Raw genomic sequence first — 17787 nt, 5'->3', positions numbered from 1 at the left:
TGCCCACTCAAACACTCCCCACACCCACACATGCTCCCCACCGACACACCACTTGTCTCCTTTTTCACAGTTCCTAGAAATATAAACGTTGCCCTATAATGTTATATATCTTTGGGAGAAGACGAATGAAAACTGAGTGTTGGAGTGTGTGTGTGTGTGTGTGCTGACGAGAGAGGGGTTAACGAGCCGTTGAAACCGCACCTAATCTCTCCACTCCTGGGTGGAGAGAGCACCGCTCTATACACACCTATTGTCTTATGTATGACCCTCTGTCCTGCGTGACAGTGGATACTAGCATTATCCTCAATTTAATAAGACTATCAAAATCCTCAGATTAGGCAAAATTGTAATTAATTTTGTCAATAAAGATGTTAATAATAATAATCTATACACACCGGGTCTAAAGTAAGCTGACTTAACCTCCTTCGGATAGTCATTTTCTCCCTTAGTTTATATAACCCCACACAACCCTCCACAACCACGCTACCCCAGACAGTCCCCCCCTCACCCCCTACTTCACCAACCATCACACCAAACCTGCATCATCACGCTAGTCCAAACAGTCCCCCCTCCAACCCCCACAACCCTCCACCAGCACGCTAGAGCAGGCAGCGCTCCCCCATCACCAACCCCCACACCACCACCACCATAACCTCTCGCCAAGCCGTCTGTGCCATGCCCCCCGGGTGCTTCAGCTACAAGGCAACTGAAGGTGCACAGGTTCGCGCTCTGCCAGAATCATTCCGGGAGTCGCTCTCCTGCCAGACAGTTGAATTGTTAATTCTCTCGCCTTGTGGCCCTGTGACGTGTCAGGAGACGGAGTAACATTTGTGCTCTCGCGGCTCCTCATATACGAGAGGACATTTGGCTTCACTGTGTTGTTACATTTCTTGGATCACTATATATTCTTCAAGAGTTAAAGTTACCAAGGTATGTTATTGTGTTTAAAATGTTATTTATTAAGCGCTCGCATTGTCACACACACACACACACACACACACGGTTCTCACACAGGTGAGAAGGTGGTGGAGGCAAAGACCGTCAGTAGTTTCAAAGCGTTATATGACAAAGAGTGCTGGGAAGATGGGACACCACGAGCGTAGGCCTCATCCTGTAACACACACACACACACACACACACACACACACAAACACACTTAAACAGTTTGTGCCAAAAGGTCTGAACTTCACCAGCCGAAAAAGGTGCCAGAGAATACAAGCCTAGATATGCTTATGTGACTGAAGATCCACATATGCCTTGAAGCCCCCTACGTGGGATCATCAGCCAGGAACCCTCGTGCTGGCTGGCTAAGCGACTCGCCCCTGTTCATTCCATGTGCTTCGCCATTGCTCATTCCATGCGCACCATGAGCGTTCAAGTCCCCAAAATAATTTCTTGACTTATTGCGAAGTTCACATAATAGTAGTACTAACTACCTGGACTGGTACAAGCCTCGTGTTCGTGCGTGTGTCAACAGTGTTTTCACACAGCTCTAGCCGAAAGCAGGTCGATTAGGAACTCAGGAGAATGAGGACAAATCTGTATTGACAATGGATACGCTAACGGATACCTGGACTTATCACTAAAATAACCGTGAACCGGCATGCAGCAACTGATGAGGTTGAGACTACACATCCCGACCAACCGGTACATTACGCGAACTACTTTAAATGGTTCCAAAGAGGACGGGAGACATCTCCCGTCACGCAGGGTGCAGTCGCACCTCCATAGATCTCCAGTATCAGCTCTTGATACTGGTAATGGCTCAAAAGGGCCACCACTTACGGGCTATTCATGCCCGTGCCACCTTTTAGGTGGCTTAATCTTTATCAATCAATCGGTTCCAAAGATGGAGACAAATAGTCTAGAAAAATCACAATCTATAAAACATAACCGTCTACAAGCACTAAACAGAAGAGGCAACTCACAATTTACTACAAGAGTAAGAACGCCATCGTGCTCACGAAGAACCCTATAGCCAGATTCACGAAGCAGTTACGCAAGCAGTTACGAACCTGTACATCTTTTCTCAATCTTTGGCGGCTTTGTTTACAATTATTAAACAGTTAATGAGCTCCGAAGCACCAGGAGGCTGTTTATAACAATAACAACAGTTGATTGGCAAGTTTTCATGCTTGTAAACTGCTTAATAAATGTAACCAAAGCCGTCAAAGATTGAGGAAAGATGTATACGTTCTTAAGTGTTTGCGTAACTGCTTCGTGAATCTGGCTCCTTGACACCACACGGAACTCCTTGAAAAAGCTGAGTGTCGCCTATACGGTTACAAGCCCACTTGGAGACTATACGACCCCAATTACCTCAATATGCAGTTATGGCGGCACCTTTTCAAAGACATCTGGAAATGCATAAACATGACCATCAATAGGGAGGGAGGGAGGGAATTATTAAGGGAAAGCGCCAAGCCATTACGACTATATAGCACCGTCAATAGAAAATTTGAATTGAACCATCAGGGGAAAGCGCCAAGTCATTATGACTATATATAGCACTTGGAAGGGATCAGGATAAGGATTTGGGATGGGACCGGGGGTCCACCGTCCACCCCAAGGCTTTTTCCCACATAAAATGGGGGGAAAAAACTAAGACTTAAAACAAAACGAGAACAAAAACAATAATGAATTGAGGTAGTTCAATATATCAATAGAGAGAGCCTGGCTATTTTATGTTATTTATTATAAAACTTATGGTTTTAAAAGTCGGGGACATGAAACCTGTCAGGTTCATCAAGGCACCTTCTACGGCCACCTACTGACCTCTCACAGGATGCGTACCACAACAGATGCTTAACTCCCAGGTACATATTTACTAGGTGAACAGACGCATCAGATGAAACATTTCCCAAATGCATCTGCCCTGAATGCTGAATGTGTGTGTGTGTGTGTGTGTGTGTGTGTGTGTGTGTGTGTGTGTGTGTGTGTGTGTGTGTGTGTGTGTGTGTGTGTGTGTGTGTGTGTGTGTGTGTGTGTGTGTGTGTGAAATTTCGTTAACTTGGACTATCGGAGCCTCGAACTTTGGACCACAAAACTGGAGACTCCGCAGTTCTACCAATCATACTCCAAGAATCTCAAAATAAAGCTGGGATACCAGAGACATTGGTATACTTAATTGGTATCCAAACGGGAATGTAAGACTTCATCTGCAAATTTGATGATGTGGTTTGTAATATTCTTATCTATATCATTGATGTTTATGCCATAAAAAGGATTGGCTCCAAAATGGACCCTTGCAGTACCCAGCTCGCCACATTTCTCCTGTAAGATTCCTTCCCATTTAGCACTACCCTCTGCTTTCTTTGATATATTGTGTTATTCATTCTAGTTTATTCACATTTATTCCACGTGACTGTAATTTCCTTGCTAGTCTTTCATGTGGTACCTTATCAAAAGTTTAAATAAAGTACGTGTATACGACATCTACTAGAAGTCCTTTGTCTGGATAGATGGTTACAGTTTGCAAAAATGTGAGCAGTCAGTGAGCAGGAGACAATCTTGTCTTGCAAGACAAGATTAATTTTTATTTTAAACCCATGTCGTGTTGATTTTTCTAGATTGTTCACTGTGACATAACGAATGGTTCCCTCCCTGAGGATTCTCCTCCATGACTTTGCAGATGTTTGAGATGAAGCTGATCGGACGAAAATTTTCTGCCGAGATCTTTCTGACTTTTTTGAAAATATGGGTGACATTTGGATATTTCCCAACTAGGGGGGAACTATCCCTTGGTCCAGAGATTTTATGAAAAGGAGTTTCAGTGGTAGGCATCGTTCATCTGCTAGTTCCTTCTCGACTTTGGATTGCATTCCGTCCACACTTGGGGCTTTCGAATGCTTTAGTTTTTTCAGCGCTCTTCCTCTGTATGTAGCACGTTTGTCAGCGCTCTTCCTCTGTATGTAGCACGTTTGTCAGCGCTCTTCCTCTGTATGTAGCACGTTTGTCAGCGCTCTTCCTCTGTATGTGGCACGTTTGTCAGCGCTCTTCCTCTGTATGTAGCACGTTTGTCAGCGCTCTTCCTCTGTATGTAGCACGTTTGTCAGCGCTCTTCCTCTGTATGTGGCACGTTTGTCAGCGCTCTTCCTCTGTATGTAGCACGTTTGTCAGCGCTCTTCCTCTGTATGTAGCACGTTTGTCAGCGCTCTTCCTCTGTATGTAGCACGTTTGTCAGCACTCTTCCTCTGTATGTAGCACGTTTGTCAGCACTCTTCCTCTGTATGTAGCACGTTTGTCAGCGCTCTTCCTCTGTATGTGGCACGTTTGTCAGCGCTCTTCCTCTGTATGTAGCACGTTTGTCAGCGCTCTTCCTCTGTATGTAGCACGTTTGTCAGCGCTCTTCCTCTGTATGTAGCACGTTTGTCAGCACTCTTCCTCTGTATGTAGCACGTTTGTCAGCGCTCTTCCTCTGTATGTAGCACGTTTGTCAGCGCTCTTCCTCTGTATGTAGCACGTTTGTCAGCGCTCTTCCTCTGTATGTAGCACGTTTGTCAGCGCTCTTCCTCTGTATGTGGCACGTTTGTCAGCGCTCTTCCTCTGTATGTAGCACGTTTGTCAGCGCTCTTCCTCTGTATGTAGCACGTTTGTCAGCGCTCTTCCTCTGCATGTAGCACGTTTGTCAGCGCTCTTCCTCTGTATGTGGCACGTTTGTCAGCGCTCTTCCTCTGCATGTAGCACGTTTGTCAGCGCTCTTCCTCTGTATGTAGCACGTTTGTCAGCGCTCTTCCTCTGTATGTAGCACGTTTGTCAGCGCTCTTCCTCTGTATGTAGCACGTTTGTCAGCGCTCTTCCTCTGCATGTAGCACGTTTGTCAGCGCTCTTCCTCTGCATGTAGCACGTTTGTCAGCGCTCTTCCTCTGTATGTGGCACGTTTGTCAGCGCTCTTCCTCTGTATGTAGCACGTTTGTCAGCGCTCTTCCTCTGCATGTAGCACGTTTGTCAGCGCTCTTCCTCTGTATGTAGCACGTTTGTCAGCGCTCTTCCTCTGCATGTAGCACGTTTGTCAGCGCTCTTCCTCTGTATGTAGCACGTTTGTCAGCGCTCTTCCTCTGCATGTAGCACGTTTGTCAGCGCTCTTCCTCTGTATGTGGCACGTTTGTCAGCGCTCTTCCTCTGCATGTAGCACGTTTGTCAGCGCTCTTCCTCTGTATGTAGCACGTTTGTCAGCGCTCTTCCTCTGTATGTAGCACGTTTGTCAGCGCTCTTCCTCTGTATGTAGCACGTTTGTCAGCGCTCTTCCTCTGCATGTAGCACGTTTGTCAGCGCTCTTCCTCTGCATGTAGCACGTTTTTTTAATATCCCACAATTCGTTCTCTTCACCTGCTTCAAACATTTGTGTGGGTAATGGGATGTCGTCTAAGCTCACTAGTGTAAACACTGACGTAAAGTGTTAAATTCATTCGGTGTTTGATGCTCTTTTATCGTCTATTATAACTGGTTGGTCTCAGCTTACCGAGTCTTTTGTTTTAGTTTGACTTCTTGTATAGCCATATTATATAATATATTGTATCGAGGGACAGGCAGCCAGGTTATACATACAGTACTTGTTAGGCTAATATCAAGGCCTCCCCCTCTCCCAATAGGGTCGAATTACTGACCCTCCCTAGGATGCAACCCCCTCACAAGCTGACTAATTCCTGGGTACCTGTTTACTGCTAGGTGGACAGGAGCATGAAGTGATAAGAAACGTGCACAACCATTTTTTTCCCGACCGGGATTCGAACCCGGAATTCTCGATTGTGAGTCGAGAACTAATCCGACTGTATTACAAGAACCCCTCAAACACTGAATAATATATATATGACTTCCTGTTGTCCAGAAATATAGGGAAAGCGGAATTATTATGCTCAGCATTAGTTTAACTATTCATTAAAACCATTAAATGTATATATATATAATATAAGAGAGAGAGAGAGAGAGAGAGAGAGAGAGAGAGAGAGAGAGAGAGAGAGAATTACAAATCGTACACCTCGGCACCAGCAAAAGGTCTCGCAGGAACACAAAGATAATAATGCACCAGAAACTTATTAATTACATAAATAATCTCCCAGTAGCCACTGAGTCTGAGTCCATAACTAATCTACAAGTGGAACTCCTAAGTGATACCGGCACACATCAAATAATATCCTCGCTAACGACACATTTTATGCATCACTTAAAAAAACACTTCCTGACAACCTGATTCTCCTACACTGAATTACCTCAAAAGGCAAATGAATATTTAAGTGTATAAATAGTTAAGTCAGCCACACCAAACGCTCTCACGACCCAAAGATCCACTGCATTTAAATTTCATGTCAAGGGAGGAAAGTCTAGCGTCATCCATCTGTTGCCAAATTAACATGGTCTGCCAGTGCAAATAAATTAGTCATTAAACCTAGCCCCTTTCATTAACATTACCGAGTGACACTTCATCATCTACAATCCTAAGGAATATTACTACCTCAAAAAACCTCGCATATCATTCTCGAGAGTCAACCGAAGCTAAGTTTACAAATTTGTCCACTTAAATTCAGCTGGAGACGTGGCAGCAAAGAGCAGGAGAAGGGGACTTTTATTACCACTGCTACCTTATTCACTCTTGTGTTGATGATATCCTCAAAATGCATCCGGAGTCTGCCAGTGTAGACTGCCCATCACATGCCTCTGTATGACTAACCATCCTGTGTGATGGGGATTTTTTAGCATCACCTAGTTAGCTTTTTTGACACACTGTACTCCCCTTCATATAGTCTAGGGTAGCTGCACTAATGCACATGTACCTCATGTATTAATAAAATAAACTGTTGTCTTGAACTCTGTGTTCCCCGGCTTTACCTCAACGACAATTAGGCATATATTTAACAAAGGCATAACTCTCACACACAATTAGTTTCTCTTTAACTCTTTTTATTAATTTGCATATCACTAACCCAACTCAAAATTTCCTTGGAACTTACATGCCAATTAAAATATTAAAAGCTAGTCTTTTAATTTTAAAGATATTTACATCTATGTTGATTTTACCCTAACTGAATTTACACAGGACTAGAACATAACTTGCATTCGTTATTACAAATTAATGACTGATGTGCAGTACGAAAATAAGCATAAGAATTAAACTAAAACATTCACTTGATACATATATAGCAACATTAAAAGCCTACTCGTTAATTTACATACACTTACTCTAACATACTTACTCCACATTTGCATACTCATGATGCTCATGGTGCAGCTGTAATTACACTTACTTGTCTACTATGTAAATTCACGTATGTAAATGAACCTAGGCTAATCCAAATCAAGATGAACAGCTTTGTTCATAACAGCTGTACCTCATCAGCTTCAGAATATATATTTTGTATGCAGGCGATGAGTCACAATAACGTGGCTAAATTACAACGAAACGTCGTCGTCCCTTCACCTTCTAGTGTGTAGTCTGGTCAACATATATTTTGTATATATTCTGTATCTTATACACGGAATATGTAAACCCAGAGATATACGCCACTCTTCAGTGTATACACGTTCAGAGGCTATTTTTCTCTTAAAGTATGTCTAGGACTAAGGTACACTTGCATGTTGCACAGTAAACTCCTGAAATTGAAATTGAAATTGAAATAAGTTTATTGAGGTAAAATACACACAAAGGGATGAGGTAGCTCAAGCTATTCTCACCCCATTCAGTACAACGTGTTAATATATACATAGACACACATCACAAATAAACACATTACCAAACATTCTGAGAGGTAAACATATACATTTCCTCCTTCACAAGTAGTATAGTATCAGACGTACACACAGTAAACTCTTGTGGTGGTCGTTAGACCCCTCCAGAGGTTGACAGGCCTTAAGCCCAACACTAAACCAAACTACATTGCATTGTGCAATGTTAAGATGTGATAAAACATACAGGAAAGTGTTCGGGCTGTTTAAAGCTTCAATTTTCTTCGTGCTTATCCGTTGTTTTCTTGATTTGGAGAAATTCGCAATGACGTGATCATATGATGAAACTATTCACGATTACAGAAGACTTGCTATTTCGGAACCGGTTGGCTATTTACGAGGTCACCTCAGCCAGTACTGCAACCCGTTCTCGCACTTTCGTATAGTCAATATTGACTTATTAAATACGTGCATATGTGACATACTAATTTATTGTGAATATTTTAGTTTACCTTGAAAAGCTTCATAGAAAACACTGACCTTACCCAACCTTCTTAGTATGTTAAGATAAGCATCTTATTGCTTCGTAATTACAATTATTACTTAACCTATTATATGTAACCTATTATAGGTATAATAGGTTACCGCACTGTAAGAAAGTGCGAGAACGGGTTGAGTACTGAAGAGAAAGGGTACAAGGAGCCACGTAGTCAACCTAGTGCCACGAGCGACGAATTACATCATTTATGAGTCATTTAAAATATATATTTTCGGAGGTAGGAGCAAAATCCGGAATGGGTTTATAAAATAAATTAATTAATTATTATTTTAACATTACATGTTACATAACGTTGATGCAATTAGTTGTCCAATTATTTCTATAATTAAATAATTAATCATATAGTAGACATAACGTTGAAGCAAATAGTTGTCCAAATGATTTACATAATTACTTATTGAATTAAATAGATTAGAATAGTAGATTAGAATCGACTTGAGAATGGTCCAGGACGGACCGAAACGTCGTCGTCCCTTCAACTTCTAGTGTGTGGTCTGGTCAACATACTTCAGCCACGTTATTGAGACTCATCGCCTGCTTATTGAATTAAACATTACTATCATAAGAAGTAGGAAGCATAAATCGTATGGTGAACCATAACATTAAATAACTGGAGGATAAATGTAAATTGGGACCCAACCTCGTGAATGAATTTAGGCTTGAAGAATAAAATAGATGTCAATTAGTTGTCCAAAAGGAGGCGCAGTGAAATAGTAAGGTATAGGAGAATAACGGAAGGATGCGGGCCCAGCTAAGGAAGTGGAGATTTGAAATAAGTGAAGACCTGATGAGACATAATAGTAGGGTGGGGTACACGATAAGTGAAATTATAGTACCGATGAACATTGCAGACTTAAGCAGGCGATGAGTCACAATAACGTGGCTGAAGTATGTTGACCAGACCACACACTAGAAGTTGAAGGGACGACGACGTTTCGGTCCGTCCTGGACCATTCTCATTCACAATCGACTTGAGAATGGTCCAGGACGGACCGAAACGTCGTCGTCCCTTCAACTTCTAGTGTGTGGTCTGGTCAACATTGTAGACTTAACCCTGGAAACACAAACCGTAACTGTCTCTCTTTTCTGCTTGTTACAACTTGTAATAAAGTTGTTACATCTTGGCTTAACGTGTTTATGACGTATTAGAACGTTGTTACAACTTGCTATATTGGTTGTTATAAGTGGTTAGGGGGTGTTAAAACTTGTTCGAACGTTGTAGCAACGTCGTAGTTTCGTTGTGTGTTTGGCAGGTTAAGATTGGCGTTATCGTATATAGTGTAGCTTATCTTATTGATCTTATTACGGGCTATTCATGCCCGTGCCACCTTTTGGGTGGCTTAATCTTTGTCAATCAATCAATTTATCTTAATAATAAATTTACTGTATGAAAGAATGAGGACGTTCTTAAGAATGTAACTAAATTACTTAAGAATACAATTTACTTAAAACTTAGGACTGTTCTACCATAAGCACTTGAGAGTTAATTATTCGGAATTAAGAATCTAATTTGTATGCTAACGAACGTAATTATTATACTTATGACTAATGTCATTACCTGAAGCTATTTAGCTTATAAATAAAAATAATCTATAAAAGAATTATATAATACATAAAATTTACGATTCATGTCACCATTCTTAAGAGTAAAATTATTGCACTTAACTCCAAAAACGCATTACGAATTTTGACCCTATTGTCAACTCAAAATTTCGATTTTATCATATGTGAATTAACATTAATATATATTTTGATATTTGGTGCGTAGTTAGGACTAAGTAAGGTTACGTTGTGTGGTACACTTGTCAGTTATTCCAACCTGTTGTTATAGATTCAGCTACTCGGAACAAGTTCCAAGTAGCACGGGCTATGGTGAGCCCGTAGTGGACTTACTTTTCCAACCCATCCTCCTTTTTAGGTAATACCTATTGTGACGATCGTCAATAGTCAGAATTTGTACATTCTTAGCTTTTAGTATACTGACTAGTAACGAATTCTTTTATAATAAAGGAAGCTAAAACCACAAACTTAATTATTCCTAGGCCTAGTATAGCACACATTTGTACTATATTAGGCCTCTAGGTTATGTAATAATTGTAATTAAGAAGCAATAAGATGCTTATCTTAACATACTAAGAAGGTTAGGTGAGGTCGGTGTTTTCTATTATGCTTTTCAAGGTAAACTAAAATATTCACAATCAATTAGTATGTCACATATGCACTTATTAAATATGCCAATATTGACTGTAAGCAATTGCGAGAACGGGTTGAGGCCTCGGATATCGTGTATTAGGCCTAAGAAGGTTAGGAGAGGTTAGCTTAGTTCTCCGGTTGGTCCAATTCGATAGCTCAGATTTCTACGTTCTAATGTCGTTGTACGTCGGTATATGTACTATGGTCCTCATCGTTACTATATGGTACTACCAAACAGGCGGATGGGATGGTGTTTCTGATGCCTTTAGAGACCTGCAGGTCGTCATTAGTGAATATGGTCATCTTCATACCTGATCGAAAGTAACTTAACAGTCGACAACGTCTAAAACAACGTCTAAGACAACGTCTAAGACAACGTCTAAGACAACGTCTAAGCTTGTGTGGATGTGAACTATGGGACCAACAAAATGTTGACCTTGTTAAGCTTAATTGTAAATGTAGGAAATGATCTAAATGAATCTTGAAACATTTCCTTCATTTATATCTTGAGTCAATTATCACTGAGCACTCCTACTTTTTTTTTCTAGAATTATGAACTTAATTGTCCGGAAATACAACTTAAGAATGAGTGATGTATGATAGTGTAGCAGGTCTACAGGATAGGATAAAACAAGGAGTCAGCAGGGAAAGCAGGAAGACCCCCAGCTGGATATTAGGAATTATAAAGGAACTACTGTCACAGAGATGGAGTATGGACAGACATTTTCGAGTTAAATTGAAGTCGGGGTCGACGTTATATTAGCTGTGTGTTTGGGGTGAGTTTTGAGCCGGGTAGCCCCAGAACTGGTTGATGTAGAATGATAGGGTGTGCAGCTTTCTAATTTCGTGGTATAATTAGTTTTTATTAGTTATACTTCAAATTATCTTCTCATCATCCTAATTTTGCGATATAAACTGTGCCAATATCTGTCTTACCGCACTAATGGTAAACCTCACTTTGTTTTTACAATATATCACCTTTCAAATTAAAAGTTAAATGTCACTCACTCACGTTATGCCTAAATTGTAAGTCTGATTTAGTCCTGTTCAGTCCACCTGTTTAGTCCAGCCAGTATTGTCATAATTTATTTAGGTTGTTAGGAATAAAGTTTCTGATTCAGATAATGCCACTGTACGTCCCCACGCTGTTATTGTGACGAGTAGGTTATCTTGAGATGATTTCGGGGCTTTAGTGTCCCCGCGGCCCGGTCCTCGACCAGGCCTCCACCCCCAGGAAGCAGCCCGTGACAGCTGACTAACACCCAGGTACCTATTTTACTGCTGGGTAACAGGGGCATAGGGTGAAAGAAACTCTGCCCATTGTTTCTCGCTGGCACCTGGGATCGAACCCAGGACCACAGGATCACAAGTCCAGTAGGTGGATGAATCACTTCCAGAGGAACGATTCACCAGCCTATTTAATAAAAATTACAGCACATGTAGATACTAAATCCATGTTTTGAGCTGTTCATTTTGTTGAGGGTCCGGTAAAGAAGACATCAGCCAAACCTAACTTTTCCCAAGCCTAGTATAGCACATATATTGACCAAATTACGCCTAAAATTGCATGTTAGACCTATGATTGGGCATTTAGGCCTAGGACAGGTTAAGGTTTGTGGTTTCTAATAGTACAAAACGAATTTTCTTTTTAGTACTACAGTTCATATTTTGAACAATCTATCCGTAGTAGTTACATGTTCTAGCATTTGTGTCGGACAGGTTACTGTTCATCTACCAATGTAAAAGGTGCCCGGGATTTAGATGTTGTTGTTAGAGATTCAGCTACTCGGAACAAGTTCCAAGTAGCACGGGCTATGGTGAGCCCGTAACTTACCTGGCACAGGAGCGGGGCAAGAAGCACGGGCTATGGTGAGCCCGTAACTTACCTGGCACAGGAGCGGGGCAAGAAGCACGGGCTATGGTTAGCCTCGTGGACGGGAGATGTCTCCCGTACACCGGAATTTAGAGAGAGAGAGAAGATTAAGCCACCCAAAAGGTGGCACGGGCATGAATAGCCCGTAAGTGGTGGCCCTTTTGAGCCATTTCCAGTATCAATAGATGATACTGGAGATCTGTGGAGGCGCGACTGCACCCTGCGTGACGGGAGATGTCTCCCGGACCAAGTGGTGACCAGATGGTGTAATTTAGACAACTGTTGTGGATTATATACTGGGGAAGGTCAGACGTTGCCCTCAGTCCTGGACGTGGGTACCCTGATAAGCCTAACAGGTTTACTGTCCCAGACAATGGGGAACCAAGTATATTAAAGTACGTCGGACATACTTCCCAGGTATCACTCAAGCTGTGCTATATAAGAACACCATTGTTGGGAAATGAAAGTCTGTTAGTCTTATCGAAGGCCCCCCCCTAACCAGCCCCCCCTTAACCACCCCCTCCCATCTAGCCAGGCAGTACCCTCGGTCACTCAACCAGTTACTAACACGACCCAACGGCGGTTAACCAACCGAGTGAGGCGTGCATATACAATGCACTATAAGTGACAAGTTACAGACCCGCTCCTGTGCCAGGTAAGTCCCCTACGGGCTCACCATAGCCCGTGCTACTTGGAACTTTTTGTTCCCAGCTGCTGAATCTATAACAACAACAACCACAACAGCCTCCTCCTCCACAGGTGAGCAGAGTGACGAGTCAAGTTTCACCGTTCTTCTAAGAATCGCTGTACTGGCTTGGTGGGGGAAAAAACTGGATCCTGATAATTGTGGCCCGACGGATTTACCTGCACTTGATGCCGCCATAATGTTCACACACTTCCTTCATGCTTGTTATCCTTGCTTTATGCAATCTCCAGAACGTTGAGTAATTTTCTCCTTATTTCCCGCCAAACACACACCGAAACTACGACGTTGATACAACGTTCAAACCAGTTTTAACACCTCCTAACCAGTTATAACAACCATTATAGCAAGTTGTAACAACGTTCTAATACGTCATAAACACGTTAAGCCAAGATGTAACAACTTTATTACAAGTTGTAACAAGCGGAAAATAGAGACAGTTTCGGTTTGTGTTTCCAGGGTTCTCTGTGCATTCTGCTATTTATGTTTGTGGGAAATAGCTCCAGCTCCTGGCCCCGGTGCCTCTTGAAAGACATATTCGATTAAAACTTGTAGTTTCTACTAAATTATGATATATACCATTGATTTACTAGAATATGAAATAGTTTTAGTTTAGAGAAAAATCAGTTTTGTTGTTGTTGATATAGGGACCACGACGGCCGGAAGTGCCCAGCGTTCCAGTGATGAGAAACCACAAAGCCTCGCGACTATTCGTCTCCGGTCAGCGGAAGGTCACTGTCTTACGCCCGATAACAACTTTGTGAGGTGGATGTTTGGTGACCTGTGGCGTCAGGAAGATGTTTGGTGACCCATGGAGATGTTTAGTGACCTGTGGCGCCAGGGAGATGTTTAGTGACCTGTGGTGCCAGGGAGATGTTTAGTGACCTGTGTCGTCAGGAAGATGTTTAGTGACCTGTGTCGTCAGGGAGATGATAGGTGACCTGTGTCGTCAGGGAGATGTCTAGTGACCTGTGTCGTCAGGGAGATGTTTAGTGACCTGTGGCGCCAGGGAGATGTTTAGTGACCTGTGTCGTCAGGGAGATGTTTAGTGACCTGTGTCGTCAGGGAGATGTTTAGTGACCCGCGGCATCAGGGAGATGTTTAGTGACCTGTGTCGTCAGGGAGATGTTTAGTGACCTGTGTCGTCAGGGAGATGTTTAGTGACCTGTGGCGTCAGGGAGATGATAGGTGACCCCAGGAAGGTCAGCGACAGACCACCCGACCATTAACAGAACCAGTTGGAAGACTATCAACACAAAAAATAACGTGTCAGACGTCCTTCAACTCGAGGGACTTTGACCACAACAAAGTCGCGCCCAAACAGCAGACTCGCGATGGGCCGTCCTAAGCTCAAGCTCAATCAGACAAAAACGTCTTCCAGTGACCTCTGGGGGAGCAAGAGCTAGACACCCGCCTCACACCGCGGGCACACCAGGATTCCCGCCACCTCGATCTCGGCAAAGCCGGCGCCGGACACCATCTCCCCGTCCGAATATCCAACCGGAAAACGGAAAAAATATATAAGCTTCCCTGTGATCTAGTTGAGATAAGTACGCCAGGCGTCTTATCAGCAAAGATCGCTTAGGAGGCATGCCCGTTGACAGAATCGAGACCCATTGGTCAAAACACAAGACCCACTGGTCAAAACGCGAGACCTACTGGTCAAAACGCAAGACCCACTGGTCAAAACGCGAGACCCACTGGTCAAAACGAAACCCATTGGTCAAAATGGCCAGAATTCAAGAAGCGTTTACGCAACCACTTATGAATCTTGTACATCTTTCCTGATTTATGTCGGGTTTGCTTACTTTTATTAGTTAACCTGCTGCTGCTTGATACATGGTTGATGGGGTTCTGGGAGTTCTTCTACTCCCCAAGCCCGGCCCGAGGCCAGGCTCGACTTGTGAGAGCTTGGTCCACCAAGCTGTTGCTTGGAGCGGCCCGTAGGCCCACATACCCACCACAGCCCGGCTGATCCGGAACTTCTTAGAAAACAGTCCAGTTTTCTCTTGAAGATGTCCACGGTTGTTCCGGCAATATTTCTTATAGTCGCTGGGAAGACGCTGAACAACCGCGGACCTCTGATGTTTATACAGTGTTCTCTGATTGTGCCTATGGCACAATCGAGCTTCGAATCTTCACAACCCAAAGTAATTATTGTTATAAGCAACTTCGTAGTGTTTCGGAGTTTGTAAACTCTCTAATAAATGTAAACAAAGCCGCCTTGAATAAGGTAAGATGCAAAGGTTTCGTAAGTCGATGCGCATATGCTTGATGAAGCCTGTACCCAAGTGTCCAGTACCCTGTACCCTGCCTGCACCCTGGTGTCCAGTACCCTGGACCCTGGTGCCCAGTACCCAATACCCTGCCTGCACCCTGGTGTCCAGTACCCTGTACCCTGCCTGTACCTTGGTGTCCAGTACCCTATACCCTGCCTGAGAGAGAGAGAGAGAGAGAGAGAGAGAGAGAGAGAGAGAGAGAGAGAGAGAGAGAGAGAGAGAGAGAGAGAGAGAGAGAGAGAGAGAGAGAGAGAGAGAGAGAGAGAGAGAGAGAGAGAGAGAGAGAGAGAGAGAGAGAGAGAGAGAGAGAGAGAGAGAGAGAGAGAGAGAGAGAGAGAGAGAGAGAGAGAGAGAGAGAGAGAGAGAGAGAGAGAGAGAGAGAGAGAGAGAGAGAGAGAGAGAGAGAGAGAGAGAGAGAGAGAGAGAGAGAGAGAGAGAGAGAGAGAGAGAGAGAGAGAGAGAGAGAGAGAGAGAGAGAGAGAGAGAGAGAGAGAGAGAGAGAGAGAGAGAGAGAGAGAGAGAGAGAGAGAGAGAGAGAGAGAGAGAGAGAGAGAGAGAGAGAGAGAGAGAGAGAGAGAGAGAGAGAGAGAGAGAGAGAGAGAGAGAGAGAGAGAGAGAGAGAGAGAGAGAGAGAGAGAGAGAGATAGAGAGAGAGAGATAGAGAGAGAGAGAGAGAGAGAGAGAGAGAGAGAGAGAGAGAGAGAGAGAGAGAGAGAGAGAGAGAGAGAGAGAGAGAGAGAGAGAGAGAGAGAGAGAGAGACTAGACAGACAGACAGACAGAGAGTACAATATATGTAGTAGAAATAAGATAAACATAGGTCGGGAGTCAACATACCAGACACCCGACGGTGGTAAACGCGAGGTCCAAGAACTACCAGGTCAACCCTGTAGGTAAAGCAGTCAATACAAACAGTAAATGAAAACAAACATATGCAATACAAATATTAAAGAAAATAATCCCCAGCTGGAAAAAAAATCCGAGGCGCTAAAGTATGCCTCAAATGTGTTGTTGCCTCAAGCTGCCCCAAGATGCTGCCCCAGCATCTTATGCAACATAAAAAAAAGCTGAGAACGTGCATGCAAACTACTATATTACGCAAGCCAAAGAAATTTATTCTGTAATACGACATATATTCAGGTTATGCAATGATCCGGATGGATACGTCCGACAGCGTGGTTTTATTGTTTTGTAACTGTACTAAGTCTTCGCACTATAAATATATCTTAAGAAATCGTGTATATTTATTTATACATCTTAGCTGTAACAAATGGTAATATCTGTTATGACCTTCCGGGTCTAATTTTGGTAATTTTCCTCACGTCATTTGTAGATGAAGTCACAATAACGAGGCTGGAAAATGTTGACCAAACCACACACTAGAAATTGAAGAGACGGCGACGTTTCGGTCCGTCCTGGACCATTATTAAGTCGATTGTGATGAGACGAGTTTTTGCTGTTTAAGATTCAGCTGCTGTGAACAAAAAGTTTCAAGTAGCACGGGCTATGGTGAGCCCGTAGTGGACTTACCTGGCACAGGAGCGGGGCTGTAACTGTGTGCTGAGACGATATGTAGTTGTTGTTTTAGATTCAGTTACTCGGAAGAAAAGTTCCAAGTAGCACGGCCTATGGTGAGCCCGTAGTGGACTTACCTGGCACAGGAGCGGGGCTGTAACTGTGTGCTGAGACGATATGTAGTTGTTGTTTTAGATTCAGCTACTCGGAAGAAAAGTTCCAAGTAGCACGGGCTATGGTGAGCCCGTAGTTGACTTACCTGGCACAGGAGCGGGACTGTAACTCCTGAGATGAAATGTTGTTGTTGTTGTTAAAGATTTAGCTACTCAGGATGAAGTGTCCATGTAGCACGGACTATGGTGAGCCCGTAATGAGATGAGAGACGCAAGGCAATTAAGTAGGCAAGAGAGAGGTGAGGAGATTGAAATCTTAGAGGAAGATAGGAGCAAGGTAAAAGATACAGAAGGTAAGGTGTAATAAAGGGTGTAATAATAGGAGTAAGAATGGGAACGTAAGAGAAAACAAGAGAAAGAAAAAGAAAGAGAATAGGAAGGGTAGGCTTATGTAAGGTCACGAATGTTAGAAAGTTTAGAGCATTTGAGTAAGTACTGTGAAAGGGAGGAGTCAACAGCAACAAGGCCAGGACTCAGGTTCATGTTGTGTAGGTAGTATATCAGAGCTGATTCAACAAGACGGCAGGAAAGATTATTTTAGAAGAAGACCAATCAATAGGATGATTAGAGTCCCTAACATGACAGAAGAGAGCATTGTTAGTGTCTGCAGACTTAACACTTCTTTTGTGTTCCTTAAGTCTGTCATTTAGTGTACGTTTCACCAAAGTATTGGAGAGGACAAGACGAACAGGAAATAGAGTAGACACCAGCAGCATTAGAAGCAGGAGGAGCAGTGTGAACTAGATTAGTACGAAGAGTGTTAGTTTGTCGAAGGGCAAGCGTTATGTCAAGAGGACGAAAGACGAAAAGTATTAGTAAAAGTTTTGAGTTCAGA

At 43.0% G+C, this 17787-nt stretch overlaps 1 protein-coding gene and 1 long non-coding RNA gene across 3 annotated transcripts in view; one reads left to right on the top strand and one right to left on the bottom strand.

The window, feature by feature from the left end:
- Positions 1–17787, bottom strand: part of LOC138359852 (uncharacterized) — a 79674-nt gene that overhangs the window by 5612 nt on the left and 56275 nt on the right. The window contains exon 3 of one of the 2 annotated variants that reach the window (XR_011226076.1): positions 7011–7587. The exons of the other annotated variant lie outside the window; for it this stretch is intronic. This is a non-coding gene — a long non-coding RNA (uncharacterized lncRNA). Of the gene's footprint in view, positions 1–7010; positions 7588–17787 lie in introns of those variants that run through there. 2 annotated transcript variants of the gene reach the window in all.
- LOC123746808 (uncharacterized) overlaps positions 1–17787 on the top strand; it is a 76769-nt gene that overhangs the window by 22956 nt on the left and 36026 nt on the right. The window lies entirely within an intron of this gene.

The sequence above is a fragment of the Procambarus clarkii genome, chromosome 93 (genome assembly GCF_040958095.1).
Source record: "Procambarus clarkii isolate CNS0578487 chromosome 93, FALCON_Pclarkii_2.0, whole genome shotgun sequence".
Taxonomy (NCBI): Eukaryota; Metazoa; Arthropoda; class Malacostraca; order Decapoda; family Cambaridae; genus Procambarus; species Procambarus clarkii.
This window is presented reverse-complemented; position numbering and strand designations above follow the sequence as displayed.